Source organism: Mesoplodon mirus (genome assembly GCF_964341445.2).
Source record: "Mesoplodon mirus genome assembly, chromosome: 20".
Taxonomy (NCBI): Eukaryota; Metazoa; Chordata; class Mammalia; order Artiodactyla; family Ziphiidae; genus Mesoplodon; species Mesoplodon mirus.
In genome coordinates this window covers 25,695,873-25,713,999 of record NC_138996.1, presented here as the reverse complement: position 1 = coordinate 25,713,999, position 18,127 = coordinate 25,695,873, and positions in this window count along the sequence as shown.

Sequence of the window (18,127 nt, the reverse complement as noted above, 5' to 3'; positions counted from 1 at the left end):
AAGGGATCAATCCAAGAAGAAGATATAACAATTATAAATATATATGCACCCAACATAGGAGCACCTCAATACATAAGGCAACTGCTAACAGCTCTAAAAGAGGAAATCGACAGTAACCCAATAATAGTAGGGGACTTTAACACTGCACTTACACCAATGGACAGATCATCCAAACAGAAAATTAATAAGGAAACACAAGCTTTAAATGACACAACAGACCAGATAGATTTAATTGATATTTATAGGACATTCCATCCAAAGACAGCAGATTACACTTTCTTCTGAAGTGCAAACGGAACATTTTCCAGGATAGATCACATCTTGGGTCACAAATCAAGCCTCAGTAAATTTAAGAAAATTGAAATCATATCAAGCATCTTTTCTAACCACAATACTATGAGATTAGAAATCAATTGCAAGGGGCTTCCCTGGTGGCGCAGTGGTTGGGAGTCCGCCTGCCGATGCAGGGGACATGGGTTCGTGCCCCTATCCCGGAGGATCCCACGTGCCGCGCAGCGGCTGGGCCCGCGAGCCATGGCCGCGGAGCCTGTGTGTCTGGAGCCTGTGCTCCGCGACGGGAGAGGCCACAGCAGTGAGAGGCCCGCGTACAGCAAAAAAAAAAAAAAAAAAAAAAAAAGAAATCAATTGCAGGGAAAAAAAAAAAAACGTAAAAATCACAAACACATGGAGGCTAAACAATACGTTACTAAATAGCCAAGAGATCACTGAGGAAATCAAAGAGGAAATCAGAAAATACCTAGAGACAAATGACAATGAAAACACCACGATCCAAAACCTATGGGATGCAGCAAAAGCAGTTCTAAGAGGGAGGTTTATAGCTATACAAGCCTACCTCAAGAAACAAGAAAAATCTCAAATAAACAATCTAACCTTACACCTAAAGAACTAGAGAAAGAAGAACAAACAAAACCCAAAGTTAGCAGAAGGAAAGAAATTATAAAGGTCAGAGCAGAAATAAATGAAATAGAAACAAAGAAAACAGTAGCAAAGATCAATAAAACTAAAAGCTGATTCTTTGAGAAGATAAAGAAAATTGATAAACCATTAGCCAGACTCATCAAGAAAAAGAGGGAGAGGACTCAAATCAATAAAATTAGAGATGAGAAAAGGGAAGTTACAACAGACACTGCAGAAATACAAAGCATCTTAAGAGACTACTAAAAGCAATTGTATGCCAATAAAATGGACAACCTGGAAGAAATGGACAAATTCTTAGAAAGGTATAACCTTCCAAGACTGAACCAGGAAGAAATAGAAAATATAAACAGACCAATCACGAGCACTGAAATTGAGACTGTGTTTAAAAATCTTTCAACAAACAAAAGTCCAGGACCAGATGGCTTCACAGGTGAGTTCTATCAAACATTTAATAGAGAAGAGCTAACACCCATCCTTCTCAAACTCTTCCAAAAAATTGCAGAGGGAGGAAAACTCCCAAACTCATTCGATGAGGCCACCATCGCCCTGTAATCAAAACCAGACAAAGATACTACAAAAAAAGAAAATTGCAGACAAATATTACTGATGAATATAGATGCAAAAATCCTCAACATGGGGCCTCCATGGTGGCGCAGTGGTTGAGAGTCCGCCTGCCGATGCAGGGGATACGGGTTCGTGCCCCAGTCTGGGAGGATCCCATATGCTGCGGAGCGGCTGGGCCCGTGAGCCATGGCCGCTGGGCCTGCGCATCCGGAGCCTGTGCTCCGCAACGGGGGAGGCCACAACAGTGAGAGGCCCGCATACCGCAAAAAGAAAAAAAAAAAAAAATCCTCAACAAAATACTAGCAAACAGAATCCAACAACACATTAAAAGGATCATACACCATGATCAAGAGGGATTTATCCCAGAGATGCAAGGATCCTTCAATATACGCAAATCAATCAATGTGATACAGCATATTAACAAATTGAAGAATAAAAACCATATGATCATCTCAGTAGATGCAGAAAAAGCTTTTGACAAAATTCAACACCCATTTATGATTAAAACTCTCCAGAAAGTGGGCATAGAGGGAACCTATGTCAACATAATAAAGGCCATATATGACAAACCCACAGCAAACATCATTCTCAATGGTGAAAAACTGAAAGCATTTCCTCTACGATCAGGGGCAAGACAAGGATGTACACTCTCACCACTATTATTCCACATAGTTTTGGAAGTCCTAGCCATGGCAATCAGAGAAGAAAAAGAAATAAAGGGAATACAAATTGGAAAAGAAGAAGTAAAACTGTCACTGTTTGTAGATGACATGATACTCTGCATAGAGAATCCTAAAGATGCCACTAGAAAACTAGAGCTAATCATTGAATTTGGTAAAGTAGCAGGATACAAAATTAATGCACAGAAATCTCTTGCATTCCTATACACTAATGATGAAAAATTTGAAAGAGAAATTAAGGAAACACTCCCATTTACCACTGCAACAGAAAGAATAAAATACCTAAGAATAAACTTACCTAGGTAGACAAAAGACCTGTGTGCAGAAAACTATAAGACACTGATGAAAGAAATTAAAGATGATACCAGCAGATGGAGAGATATACCATGTTCTTGGATTGGAAGAATCAATATTGTGAAAATGACTATACTACCCAAAGCAATCTACAGATTCAATGCAATCCCTATCAAATTACCAATGGCATGTTTTTACAGAGCTAGAACAAAAAATCTTAAAATTTGTATGTAGACACAAAAGACCCCAAGTAGCCAAAGCAGTCTTGAGGGAAAAAACGAGCTGGAGGAATCAGACTCCCTGACTTCAGACTATACTATAAAGCTACAGTAATCAAGACAATATGGTTCTGGCACAAAAACAGAAACATAGATCAATGGAACAGGATAGAAAGCACAGAGATAAACTCACAAATCTATGGTCAACTGATCTATGACAAAGGAGGCAAGGACATACAATGGAGAAAGAAAGGACAGTCTCTTCAGTAAGTGGTGCTCGGAAAACTGGACAGCTACAGGTAAAAGAATGAAATTAGAACACTCCCTAGCACCATACACAAAAATAAACTCATAATGTATTAGAGACCTAAATGTAAGACCGGGCACTATAAAACTCTTAGAGGAAAACATAGGAAGATTACTCTTTGGCATAAATCACAGTAAGATATTTTTTGACCCACCTCCTAGAGTAATGGAAATAAAAACAAACAAATGGGACCTAGTGAAACTTAAAAGCTTTTGTACAGCAAAGGAAATTATAAAGAAGATGAAAATACAACCCCAGAATGGGAGAAAGTATTTGCAAATGAGTCATTGGACAGAGGATTAGTCTCCAAATATATAAACAGCTCACGCAGCTCAATATTAAAAAAACAAACAACCCAATCCAAAAATGGGCAGAAGACCTAAATAGACATTTCTCTAAAGAAGACATACAGATGACCAAGAAGCACATGAAAAGCTGCTCAAGATCACTAATTATTAGAGCAATGCAAGTCAAAACTACAGTGAGGTATCACCTCACACCAGGTAGAATGGGCATCATCAGAAAATCTACAAACAACAAATGCTGGAGAGGGTGTGGAGAAAAGGCAACCCTCTTGCACTGTTGGTGGGAATGTAAATTGATACAGTCACTGAGGAGAACAGTATGGAGGCTCCTTAAAGAACTAAAAATAGAATTCCCATATGACCCAGGAATCCCACTAGTGGGCATATACCCAGAGAAAACCATATTTCAAAAAGACACATGCACCACAATGTCCACTGCAGCACTATTTACAATAGCCAGGTCATGGAAGCTACCTAAATGCCCATTGACAGATGAATGGATAAAGAAGATATGGTTCATATATAGAATGGAATATTACTCAGCCATAAAAAGGAACGAAATTGGGTCATTTGTAGAGATGTGGATGCATCTAGAGACTGTCTTGCAGAGTGAAATAAGTCAGAAAGAGAAAAAGAAATATCGTATATTAAGGCATATATGTGGAACCTTGGATATGGTCACATGAACCAGTTTGCCAAGCAGAAATTGAGACACAGATGTAGAGAACAAACGTATGGACACCAAGGGGGGAATGCGGCGGGGGGTGGTGGTGGTGGTGTGATGAATTCGGAGATTGGGGTTGACATGTATATACTGATGTGTATAAAGTTGTTGACTAAGAAGAAAAAATAAATTAAAAATTAACTTAAAAAAATAATAATGATAGATTCTCACAATTTAGCCATTTTTTAACAGAAATTACAAGAAATTATCTTGCAAGAAATTCTGTCTTAAACTTTGATTTAAACAAGTATAATGAAATAGATTTTATACAAATAAAACTCAAGGCTCAAAAAGAATGACACATTGCCAACTACATATGAACTTTCTGTTAGCAAGTTTAGTACATATATCCACATTTTTACTTTAAAAAAAAACCCACCTCCTTTTCTCCAATTAATTTGGGGCGTATTGAATAATGCTAACCAGATGTAACTTAGTGATTCTCCATAACTATTCCTCTAACAACTGCTTGAATACAGGGTAAAATCAAGTACAAAATTCAGATTCACTTCAATTACTTACCAATTTTCTAATGACAGGTGACTGGAAAGATCAAAATACACAGACATTTTTAAGACCTTTGAATAACTTATAAATGTTGTTGGCAGTACTTTATTAAGAGGGGACTATGTTTTTTCCTAGGCAGTGAGTTGAGCTGGTATTCTAATCATCTCAACTGGAACTTTGAGATACTTATAAATATTTTTCTTGGTCTAAATGTAAAGACTTTAAAAAACTTCCAAATTATATTGGTTACAACTGTTTTGTACAAATATGACTTTATTAAACACATTTTTATAGAGACTTGTGTGTTATAAACCAGAATAAAAAAAGAAATCAACCATATATTTCAAACCAGTTGACTTGAATATCAATCTGTGACTTTTAAAGTTCTGAATAGTTAAACCTGAGTTGCATTCCTGTAACTGATGGACTGTCCTCATGGACTAGGGCTCATTCAAATCATGCTCCTAAATAAGCTTCCAGTTATAACAGAGGCACATGCAAAAGAGAAGAGATTTCACATTCAGTCAGGGTACAGGAAGAGAAAATTCTTCCTGGGTAATGGAAATGATAACCTTGAAATACTTGAGCACTCATCCTTGAGAAAAGCAGAAAGACCCAATCCTATAATATGATGAGTCTGTGAAGCCCAAAATCATAGAGGAGATTTATTTTCATGGCATCTGGCAGAAGAGCATCAAATGGTCACTCTAGACTCTAGTAGCCTGTTAACTGTCCTCATTTTATATTTAAATTCATACATAAGGCTTCTTTACGTGAGTGGACCTTAAATATAGCTAATCTGTAGGCACAATTCTTTACAAAATATTTAAACAAAATTTCTAAAATTTTTCATGGTTTTATCCTATTGCACAGTTAGATTCCATTTCAGTTACAAAATACACGTCAAGCTGAAAGGTGTGAAATTCTTTTTTAAGCCACTACTATAAATTATATGCCAGAAATATAGGGTCACTTTCCCTGGTCATAGCAATAGGTACCAAGTTAACTTTTTTCTTTTTTTTTTTTTTTTTTTTTTTTGTGGTACGCGGGCCTCTCACTGCTGTGGCCTCTCCCGTTGCGGAGCACAGGCTCCAGATGCGCAGGCCCAGTGGCCATGGTTCACGGGCCCAGCCGCTCCGCGGCATGTGGGATCTTCCCGGACTGGGGCACGAACCTGTGTCCCCTGCATTGGCAGGCGGACTGTCAACCACTGCACCACCAGGGAAGCCCCCAAGTTAACTTTTTGAAAGCACATTTTTAGAGGATACATGGACATCAGCTATCACACTGCAGCAAGACCAAAGCAGCCTATAGTATTGATGCATTCCTGATATAGTCAGTAATTTCCATATAGGGCAGGGTAATACAGTAGAACCCAAACTACACATGGAGTCAGATCCAGATCTGAGCCCTAGCTTTGCTAATTTTTAATTTTTAAAGAACATTGGGCAATATTCAGTATATGGGAAGGTTTCTTTTTTATCTGCAGCATAAAGAAAATACACATCATAAAAGCTTGTACTGTGAATGCACTGAGGTGAGGTATAATATACAACTGTAGGGCAGGCAAGACTTTTTCCCCCTTTACTTCATCCCAGAGAAGAGAAACCCTCTTAGCATTGATTGAATTTGAGGACACAGACTGGATCACATTTGCCAGTGAGAAACTCTGTGTTAAAATAAAATGTCTGTACATAGGGTGACCTTTCCCATCTCTGCAATGCAATGACAAAAGCCCAATCACCCGATGTTTTTATCCTATGTGACAGCAGGGGATATAGAGCTTTTGGCTTTGCTAGGACTCAGGCCAGGTTTTACTGTCGTGGGCTCAGATGTGCTCCTTTTAGTTGGAAGATCACACCTCCTTTAAGTATGGAGGCTGACTGGACTGTTCTGTTTTAGTTAAAAATAAATTAGACCTAGAGTTGAGGATAAAGAGTTGTGACCACCCCAGGTTATTAAAGTTCTCCCAAGCCCAGCTAAAAATAGCCTGTGTCCCTTGCTCTATTAGGCATTTTCCATTGTTCTTTGCACATAAATATGCTTTGTGGATGCTGTAGAGAGAGGCAGCTTTGGTATTCCTGGATCCTCCCCTACTGACTAAATACCATAGTGTTATATTGAATAAAGTCTTAATTCTCCCATTAATACCAACACATGTCATGGTGCGTTGCTTTATGTATTTCTGGTAATAATTACCACTACTATTTGTTATTAATATGACCATTTTATCCCTGATTTCCTAATATGCTGGAGAAACGTATGTTATCCAGTTAACTTTACGCTAAACTACAGGACATTTAGCTCTTATTAGTCCTTTGCCTGCTCCCTAAGTGTTAAAGTTCTTTAATGTTCCTTCCAGGTCTTCTCTTTTCACTTTCCAGCATCATCTCATCCACTTTTATGACATTAATTATCATCTCTTCACTGTTTACTTCCAAATTTGTATTAATCTATTATTCTATCTTAATCTCCTCTTTGAGATTCAGTTTTATATTTCTCTCTGACTGTTGATGTATCTACTGGATTTCCCATAGGCACCTTAACATGGCTAAAACCAAATTCCTTTTTTATTATGATTGATATGTATTTATCTTCCTGTTTTAATGATATCAGTTAATAGCTTTATCACCTTTCCAACATTCCATCCCATTCCATTCCACCCTCTCCCAATCCATTCCACTCCATTCTGTTTCATTCCATTCAATTCTCATCTGTTCTATTCCCTCTTCTTCACTTTCACATTCATCCAGTTGTAAAATTTCACTTTATTCTGTTTCTGAATAGAGCCACTACTCTGTTTGACTGTCACTGCCTTACTTTAGATTCTCATCAAATGTGGTCTTGTCTATTTCAAGAAACTACTTCCTGCCTCTAGTCTCCTCCCATTCCAATTTTTCCTCCATTTTCTCCCAGTTATTTTCCTAGAGAAGGAGGCGGAACTGTTAATGTCTTGCTTAATGTCTCTGTTTGCTTCCCATAACCTACTCAATAAAACCTCAGTTATTTATCATCTTATATGTGGTGTGTAATTATCTGTTGCTTACCTTGTCCTCTGGCCTCATTGCCACAGTATTTATCTCATTGACTGATGACTCAGAACATGCCATTCCCAAAAGCCAGTAAATTTTCACAGATTATTCCAATTCCTCTCTTCGCCTGGCAATTTCTGTTCATCATTTAAGATTCAGCTTAATTTCCTCCATTGTGAAGCTCTTCCTTATTATTCCCTAGTCAGTCACTCACTAGGCACTTTAAACCTGTATTACACCACTGTGGTATTGATCAAGTACATAGCCGAAGAAAAAGAAATATTTATTTGTTGGTGGATTGGTCAAGTAGCAAAGAATTTTGCCAGTTCTCCTCAATAATTTTTACAGAGCTAATTCTAAAATCCCTACTTTTATCCCCAGCCCCCCTCCCCTCATCTCAGCTCCCTAGCTACCCTGCAGATCCAACACTTTATAAGGCAACGTTTTCAAAAGGTCACATAGGTCACATGTAGATGTATTTTAAACACTGAAAATGAAGATAAAAAGTATTTGAATGGTTAAAAATAATTCAAGAGAATTTATTTTCTTCAGCATTAGTTCAGTATGTCAGTTAAAAAATCCATATATCTTTTCTTCAGCTATATTGAGATATAATTGACATATTATGTAAGTTTAAGGTGTACAGCATGATGACTTGACAAATGTATCTCTTGTGAAATGGTTACCAAAATAAGGTCACCTCCCATAATTACCATGTTTTGTGTATGTGTGTGCATATGTTAAGAATGTTTAAGATTTACTCTCTTAGCAATTTTCAAGTGTATAATACAGGACTGTTAACTATAGTCACTATGCTATAACTGGAAGTTTGTACTCTTTACCAGTATCTCCCCATTTCCCCCAACCCCTAGCCCTTGGCAGCCACCATTCTACTCTGTTTCTATGAGTTCAGCTTTTTTAGATTTCACATATAAGTGACATCAACGATATTTGTCTTTCTCTGACTTATTTCACTTAGCATAATGACCCCTTTTATGTTTCTCATGTCATAATTTACCTGTTTTTATGCTGTGTAACAAATTATTGTAGCTATAGTTATTTTTAATAATTTTGTCCTTTAAACATTTTACTAGAGATAACTGGTTAACACAGCACCAGATTGTAGCATTAGAGTATTCTGAATTTGACTATATACTGACCTTTATCAGTGTGTTGTCCTTTTTCATATGTTTTCATGTTACTAATTAGAATCCTTTTATTTCAGCTTGAAGAACTCCTTTCAGCCTTTCCTGATGATTTCCCTCGGCTTTTGTTTGTTTGGGACAGTCTGTTTCTCCTTCAGTTTTGAAGGACGGCTTTGCTGCTGAGAATATTCTTGTTTGGCTTCTTTTTTTTTTTTTTCTTTCACCACTTCACATTCTTTATTAGATAAATTGAAGATCTCCATGTCTTTGGGGTCAGTTACTGGAAAAAAATTTTTTGTCCTTTGTTGGTGTCACGTTTCATTGACTTTTCTTATTTATTGAAATCTGGCATTGCTGTCTTCACATTTCAAATAGCAGTCATCTCCTCTGGTCTTTACTGCCTGACTTCAGGAGAGAAATACCTTTCATCAACCCTGTTAGTGATTCCAAGGCCTTCTCAGTCCTTCTGTGGACACACCTGCTCGTACTTCTTGCTCCCTCTTGTGGCAGAATCCTTAAGCTTGTATGCTGTGTCTCCATCCTGTGGAGCCTGGTCCTGTGCTGGACAACCTCCCTTTTGCTTCCCCAAGGGCGGTCTCTCCCGGGACCACCGAGTCAGGCCAGCTTTCTGCGCATGCTCAGCTGGTGCGGGATGCAAAGCCCACTGGGGCTGCCCTTGGGAGCGCACACACGGGGAGTCGGCCACCGGGTGGAGGGGTGTGTGGGCGAGGCCTCTGAAGCGCTGGCGGTGCCCCTGGGCCTGCACAGGCGAAGTGTCCCCGGTGGCTCTTGGCCAGGCCTCCCAGTGGAGTCCCTGACACGGTTAGTAGGATCCCTGTCCTCTTAATACGTTCCACTCTGAGCTGCGGCTGCTCTTCTCCCAGCCGCCACGGCTCCTCAGTTGTGCAGCTCATGACTCAGTACCCCGACGAAGTGAGAGAGAAATGGGCTTCTCTGGCAGCATCCTGCACAGCTGGGGAGGATGGGCGTGCACTCACAGGCTCTCACTTTTCCCCACACGAGAAACCATGGGCCCAGAAGTCCTCCCCTGGCACTGAGCTTTGCCGCCTGAGGGTAGGAATGAGGCTGTGGAGTCTAACTGTGCCTCTGAGCCTCTCCAATGCAGCCTATCTGGATTTTTTATTTTTTTCCCTTAACATTGTGTTGGAACGTCTCAGCTGGACTCCTGGACATCTATAGAGGCTCTCTGGTCCGTGGGTGATTGTCTAATTCAGGGTTCTCCCAGGGTGCCTGGACCACAGCTGAGGAGCTGCAGCGGGTTCATGGGCCACATCTAGGTCCACACTGGAATTGAGGTTCGTGTGCCCTTCACCTGCAGCACACGTGGGTGAGAGTCCTCCCAGTTACCCTGGTGTGTGGTGCTGTAGTGAGTCCTCAGAAGTATAGAGCTGTTTCCAGATCTGTGGTCAAGACCGTGGACACTGACTCCACCACCTGGGTGCTGCTGAGTGCCTTTCCCAAATGGCTCTCCTCCTGCTTGGACTGCACCAATTTCCTATGTGGTTCCCACAAAGGCTCTTTTGTCCATGGATGGATGCCAGATGATTGTTGGTTGAGGGGGGACATCTTTTTCAGTTGTCTCGTTGACACCTCTCCCCTGATATGTCATTTTTATGTAATATGTTTGTGAAAGGACTGTTTAATAAGTATTGCTATTATATTTATGTAATCAATTTAGTATATAAAGATAAAGTAATGGAACCTCAAAATCAGAGATTTTTAAATTCTAAACTGTGATCATTTCCACAATTTGAGTTCATATTTTTGATGTTTTGCTGTAAATTACTGCTGAGTAACACTACATAGATTGAAAGCCAGAAGCCATAAGTTTATTTTGTAAATTGGTATCCTTATGAAATTTTCTCCAAAACTGTTCAATAACATATTGAAATGGACAGAAAGTGCTCAATGACTATTTTTAATATATGTGTGTATGAATGAAAAATTAAATGGATGAATGGATCCCTAGGATCTGTCTTGGGAGGTAAAAGACTAAGGGTAACTAAGTTGAATTTTCCTATTTTGACAAAGGCTAACTAAACAACTGGTATATTGACAGAAAATAATTTAAACTACGGTCACGCTGCAACAAGCATCTGTTTTATAAACAAACAAAAATATCTTGTTCAGATGGCTAAGAGGTATCTTCAGTTCAGAAATGACCAGTCTTTGGTGAAATACTTCTAATTAATCTAATTGATTAATTAAATCCACGCTTGAGGGACATTTTTCAACCAAAGCCTCCTAATTGTTTTTCAATGGGTGTGATTCACATTCTGCTTTATCTGTGAGCGTCTTCTTGAGCTCCTTAAAGATAGCCAAAGAGAGAGGAAAAAATATTTTAGAAACACTTTAGAATGGACTTCAGTCAATGGTAGAACAACAGCTAGTAAGTTACAGCACTTTCTAGAAAAGAATGCAGATTTTTTTTTTTTTTTGGTCAGGGAACATAGTGCCTCATTCATATATAATTAAGAAAGACCTTTTGATCATCCTAGCTGTTCCTGGAGCTCTCTTTTGTGTGTTTGTCCCACTCTTGCTATTCATCTCATGTACTCTCTTTTACATCCTCAAAAATACCTTCTCCCTTTCCGTATTCTCATCATATATTTTTCAATTTAGCAATTTATATTTTTGGAATTGAAAATAACAAACACTTGGTAAATAGTATATCATGTTAGAACTATTGCATTCAAATACACCATTGGAATGTAGTTACTAAAGCTCTCTTTGCAACTGGAAATTGAGGTGACTTTTTAAAAAATAAATTTATTTATTTATTTATTTATTTATTTATTTATTTTTGGCTGCGTTGGGTCTTCATCGGTGCGCGGGCTTTCTCTAGTTGTGGCGAGCAGGGGCTACTCTTTGTTGTGGTGCGTGGGCTTCTCATTGCGGTGGCTTCTCTTGTTGCAGAGCACAGGCTCTAGGCGCACAGGCTTCAGTAGTTGTGGCACGCAGTCTCAGTAGTTGTGGTGCACAGGCTTAGTTGCTCTGCGGCATGTGGGGTCTTCCTGGACCAGGGCTCAAATCCATGCCCCCTGCATTGGCAGGCAGATTCTTAACCACTGCGCCACCAGGGAAGTCCAACTGAGGTGATTATACATATGAATATGCTTGATATGTTATTATAAGAAATATTATGTTGCTGAAAAATAGCCCAACATAGACTTTGGCTTTTTGAACATAACGTAGCAGACAGTTCCTTCAATATCCAGTTTGTGAATCAAAGCACCACAGGGTCTTGCTTCTTGGACCAGTGGAGAATCTGGTGTGGATTGGATTCTAATTTAATGGGCCTATCAGGAGTGGTAGTGATTTAAATGTAGTGCTTTTTATTTTAAAGTTGATTTTTACCTTGTTAGGATATTTACCTTACCAGAATTATAATCACTATGTTTGCTTTAATTAATTGGTGGGAAAATCATGTAAAGTTTTTCTTAAAACATGTATCTAGGACTTCCCTGGCGGTCCAGTGGTTAAGACTCCATGCTTCCACTGCAGGGGGCATGGGTTCAGTCCCTGGTCAGGGAACGAAGATCCCACATGCCTCGAGGCCAAAAAAAAAAAATGTATCTAAAAAGAATATTACTATTACCGAGTGTCCAGCACTACGTGAGAAATTACAGAAGATACTAAAGAAATAATTTCCACATCTTGATGTAGATTATAATCTAGTTGGGAAGAAAAGATGTATACCTTGAAAAATTAGAAATAAACTCCAAAATATGTATTCACCTTCTGGTTTACAGTTCAGGAGTCACAATTCCAATCCTGATCTCTAAACCATGATTCAGGCCTATAAGTCCTGCTGACTGCAGAATACCACTTCCATGCTGTATTCACATTCCATGATGGACATTGAAAAACTGAACAGATGACCTCCCACTCTCCTTAAAAATTCCCTTATAAACTTCCCTTTCCATTAATAATAACAGCACTTTTTATCAGGTGACTAGACATTTTAATTTGCTTTAACTCTTGTTTTCTTCTCTTGTCAGCAAGACTGGCATTTTTTTACTCTAAAAAAATTTTTTTTTCTCTTGTCAAATCTTGTGGCCTCAGCTATCTCTCTTGTATTTATTACACCCAAAACCATACCTACTGAACTCAGTTACATGTAAGGCATTTAGTTCATGACTTGGCACCTGCTAAATACTGTCCAGGTTTGGGCTGTTATTGGTATATTATCAACATCACTATTATCACTAATTATTATTGTTATATCAGATTGCCTCAGAGCAAAGCAAATGCACATAATCAAATCTTTTCACCTTCCTGTGTTTTTTAAAATGTAGATTACTAGGTTTAATCCTAAAACTTATCAGTCTTTTCCTCTTCATTCTCTATATTGAATTGCTATTAATTGTTTCCCAATCTCTGTCAAATCCTTGCATCCATTTTCTTCTCTCTGTGTGTACCATATTCATCTTGGTTTAAAGACTCATTTCATTTCATTTGGATTCTGCTGTAGACTCTCAGTTTTCTCTTTGCCGTATAATTCATCTTATGTATGGTAACCAGGTAATTTTTTAAAGCATAGTTCCATTTATGTTACTTCTGTTCTCAAAAGCTTTCAACAGTTTCCTTGCCTACTGAAAATTGTTCACAGTCCTTCACCTGACATTGGTGTTCTTAATATTCTGCTTCCGGGTGATGTTTCTGGCTTTATCACCTACCGTTTCCTTCTGTAGTGCAGCTCATCTGAGTAGTATTTAATGCTCATTCATTCAACAAGCGTGTAGCAAAGACTTTGGGCAGGTTTCATCCTAAGCGTCCTAACACAGCGTGAGTCAGAAAGACTCAAGATCACTGCTCCGTGACACACATCGCTTTGCTCACACCACCTCTGCTTCCACCTCTGAGACGTTTTTGTTCTCATTTATCCACATCTTATTTATCTGATATGAAATAGATATTTTGCCTTCTTACAAAGCATTCTGGTCATTCTGACTGAAAGCTTCCTTTTTCTTTTTCGTGTCCACTATATTTTATCTTTTTCATCACACAACATTTTCACTCTTGGTCTGCCTTCCATTCAGTGCATGAAGATTCCCTGAACCCTAGGACAAGCAGTGTTGAAGCTTGAATAGTCTTTCTAAATCTGGGGGCTACTCTCTTTAACCACATGCACCTTTCACAACTTTCCAACTTGTACGTGGAACCAGCTACTACTGAGTCTACTGTTGCAGAAACTTATCGTTGTAAGATTAAGTGTAGAACTGCTGGCAACCACAGACACAAGCTGGTATAAGTGGACACTCTATACCATTATATGTTTTCTATGAATTTTGAAGTTTTTCCTCACTTCAATTTCTTCAAATAGAAGACTGCAAAAGGGCTGTAAAGAGGTGAAGATCAGCAGTTGGCCAAATTTTTAAGCTAAGGAAAGTATATTGTTTGAAATATCCATATAATTGAAGGAAAAGTGGTATTTTAGCTTGGCTTATCTGTGTGATAGGTCTCACTGCCCACTTCATGAAATATGTGCAGACACAGCTTAGTTGCAACCCTGTCTTAACCACTCATCCTTTTTATAATTTCAGCAGCACAAATATATTTTTTCTTTATTCCCTCTCATAGCATATTACCACATAGTCACCAATTTGCTGAAGAAGTAGTTTCAAAAGAATCCTGATTTGCAGAAAACAGGTTTCCTCAGGTCAAGGTTGTGTATGTCCTAAAGTAAAACTAAAATCCTTTTCAATGATTAAGCTCCGTGGAGCTGAGTGTACAGTTCAGGGAACTTTAATAGCCGTTTCTTGGTGAACGTAGAGCAGCACCTCCTTCTGACTAAGTTTATATATAACCCGGCACGGAGGCGAGAAGCCCCGCCTCAGCTTCATTGACTGTCCACAGCGACTTAAAAGCAAAGCAAAGAAGCCATAGGTATCGCTGTTGGAAAATTCTGCCTGTAAATATTGTTACATTTGAAATTATGTATAGATAATTCATTGGAACAAGCTAGTCCAATACTATTTTCTTGTTAACCAAAGTTATCAGTAGTAAGATGAGCCAATTATAATGGCCAATTGTAATTTAAAATTGATCACTGATTCCTTTTTCAACATGTGTGATTTGTCCAGGGTAGAGGTATATCTGTAGTACTGAAGTATGCAGTCCCTGAAGGCAGATAGTGGATTTGAGTCCAGTCTCTTAAGATTTCCTCCTTGTGTGGCCTTAGATGGTTCATTCACTTATCCTTTTTCTAAGTCTTCCCTCTCTCCAGAGTAAAATAGGGATAGTAATTTTACTTATCTCAGAGTAAGTACTCTATAAATTTTAGCTCATATCATTTATTAAGGAGGCATTAGCTATATTGAAGGAATGATGATATCTTTCAACATTCTTTGTGACCTTTATATATAACTGCTGATTTAATGCATCTTTTTGAATCAAAATATATAACCTATTTTTACCTTATTCATCTGAGAGCAGCACCATTTAAATATACAGCTAGTGCTTCTTCTCCCAGGTAATCAGTGAACAGTAATGGTCATAAAACAATTAGAGAATATGGGGCTTCCCTGGTGGCGCAGTGGTTGAGAGTCCGTCTGCCGATACAGGGGACACGGGTTCGTGCCCCGGTCCAGGAGGATCCCACATGCCGCGGAGCAGCTGGGCTCGTGAGCCATGGCCGCTGAGCCTGCGCATCTGGAGCCTGTGCTCCGCCACAGGAGAGGCCAAAACAGTGAGAGGCCCGCATACCACCAAAAACAAAAAACAAACAAAAAAAACAATTAGAGAATATGGTTAATTACCTGACATGAGGTTTGACTTTCAATGCCAAATAGCATTTTTAGTGTATTTTTAATAGACTTTATTTTTATGAACAGTTTTAGGTTCACAGAAAACTTGAGTAGAATGCACTGAGTTCCCATAAACCCCTCTCCCACCAACAGCATTTTTATTGAAAGTTTATTTATAGACTGAGGGTTACTTGCTCTTGTGTAATCCAACGTCTATTTTTAAAAATTTTCTAATAGATGTTATCATATATGTCCTAGTTGAAAACATAAAAAATAATTATAGTATTAAGTTGAAGGAATCGATTCAGCGTATTTGTATTTCAGAGCAGTAAGAAATATTCATGAAACCTACAGAAAATATGAATCATCAGAAAAACTAGTTTTAAATTTTTGTGTATGTTGATGATACTCTGTTTATCAATGTACCTGTGAACATAAATGAAAATTTTGGATCAGATGACACAGTATCCATTTCTATAATCTATGAGTTCTGGGATAGGTTAGAATACAAATTGTGACTCATTATAAAACAATTTTCACTTTTCATGGAAAAAGTGAATCAGCACCTCTTGTAGAATGTATTTGATTAAGGGGAAAGTATTTTACAAATGAGAAAAAAAAACACAAAACACTGACTGGCTGTACAAATGTATTCACATGTTAGCACAAGCAAAAATTCTCAATTAACCAACGCATCTCTTCAGTCCCACTAGACATTCCTCCCAGGACAAGCTCTTGCCTTTTAGACTACCAGTGATTGCTACCAGCTTTAGTGAGATCAAAAGGGCTGAAACTTAAACTAGCTGTTCCCTCTTGTTTCTAAAAACACAGCTCAACTTCCCATTCTCTGCTCTATAACAAAAGCACCCACCCTTTCCCTTGGGGTCATACTACTGTATTGGGGCCAACTCCCACGTCCCCCCTGTTCTCCTCTTAACCTCTATCCAAACAGTTTCAGACTTTCAGCAGCATAAGTCTTAGTGGCAATGTTTTGTGAACTTCAGTACCCAATCCCTCATGAAATTTGGCTTGAATCTGTCAGTGGATATTAGGATGGATTTCATATTTAGAACCAGCACAACCATTGGTAACAAAAATTTTCCAGAGTGAGGCTTTTTAAAAGAATGTTTGAGAATTTCCAAGTAGAATTATTTGTTTTCTTTCCCTTTTATGGCTTTTGGCAGGGGAACTGCATAGTTTAAAATACATATATTTTTCTAATTTTATTATTTTGAGGTCCTTCAGTATGATCTGTATGACTCTAGCTTTTGTGCATTAATTTTGATTTTTCTTGTGGCACTAATACATGGTTTTGTGTGTGTGTGTGTGTGTATAATATTATCCCAGAAAAGAGAAAAAATTAGTTTCACATAGAGATAGTGTGTACGTGCACATGCATGCACACACACACACACACACACAACTTGTATAATCATTATGAAGAATAAGCAGGACTTGAGGGTGCAGTCAGAAAGTGAACTTATTCCTTCCTCCCACTACACTATTTCTTTTTTTTTTTTTTGCGGTAGGCGGGCCTCTCACTGTTGTGGCCTCTCCCGTTGAGGAGCACAGGCTCCGGACGCGCAGGCTCAGCAGCCATGGCTCACGGGCCCAGCTGCTCCGCGGCATGTGGGATCTTCCCGGACCGGGGCACGAACCCGTGTCCCCTGCATTGGCAGGCAGACTCTCAACCACTGCGCCACCAGGGAAGCCCAAGAAAACAGTTTTGTACATGTTAAACCTGAGATGATTAATAAGCATTCAAGTAGATTTGTTAAAATAGGTAGCTGGATAAATTTCACAGGGCAAATATTGGGCTGTGGGTATTAATTTGGGAGCCATAGGTGGGTAAATGGCTTATAGAGTTATAAAGGTTATCTAGATGGTGAGCACAGCTGGAGAAGAGAAAATGGTAATTCATGAGTCCTGGGTGCTTTACAAGGTCTAGAAACTGGAATAAGGAAAAGGATCTAGCAAGATAGCAGAAAGAGCCAGGTTGGACTAATAAGTAGTATACATAAGAAGTGAGGCTCTGACTCAGAGATCAAGCCATGCAGATGAAAATGAAAGGACAGATTTGAGAGATACCATCCAGGATAGTCAAGTTAAAGGAAAGACTTCAAGGAGGGAATGGTCAGTTGTTTTAAATACTGAGGCGAGGCTGAAAGGATGATGACCTCTAATGAATCAGTGGGTTTAGCTCTATGGAGGTCAGTGATGACACTGACAAAAGTGGTTTCAGTGGAACATTGGATGAAAGCCTTACTGACAAGAATATAAGAGAGAATGAGAAGAAGGAAGTGGAGACAGTGAGCACAGAAACTGTTTTGAGGAAATCTGCTATAACAGGGAATCAGAAATGGGGAATTGGGATTGTCCTGCCAAGGGAGAGGTTTTTGTTTTAAGATGGGTGATATTACGGCCTGTTTAGATGCTTCTAGGAATGATCTATTAGAGCATATTTTATGGTCCAGAAGAAAAAAGGGGAAAACTACCTGAGCAGGATTCTTGAATATTTGAGAGGGATCCAGAACATAAGTGAGACCAGCTTGGCCTTGGAAACAACAAAGGTCATTCATCTATTTTAAGCAAAGTGTACAGGTCAGATGCAGTTGCACTGATTTATTTGGTGTTGGAAGTTT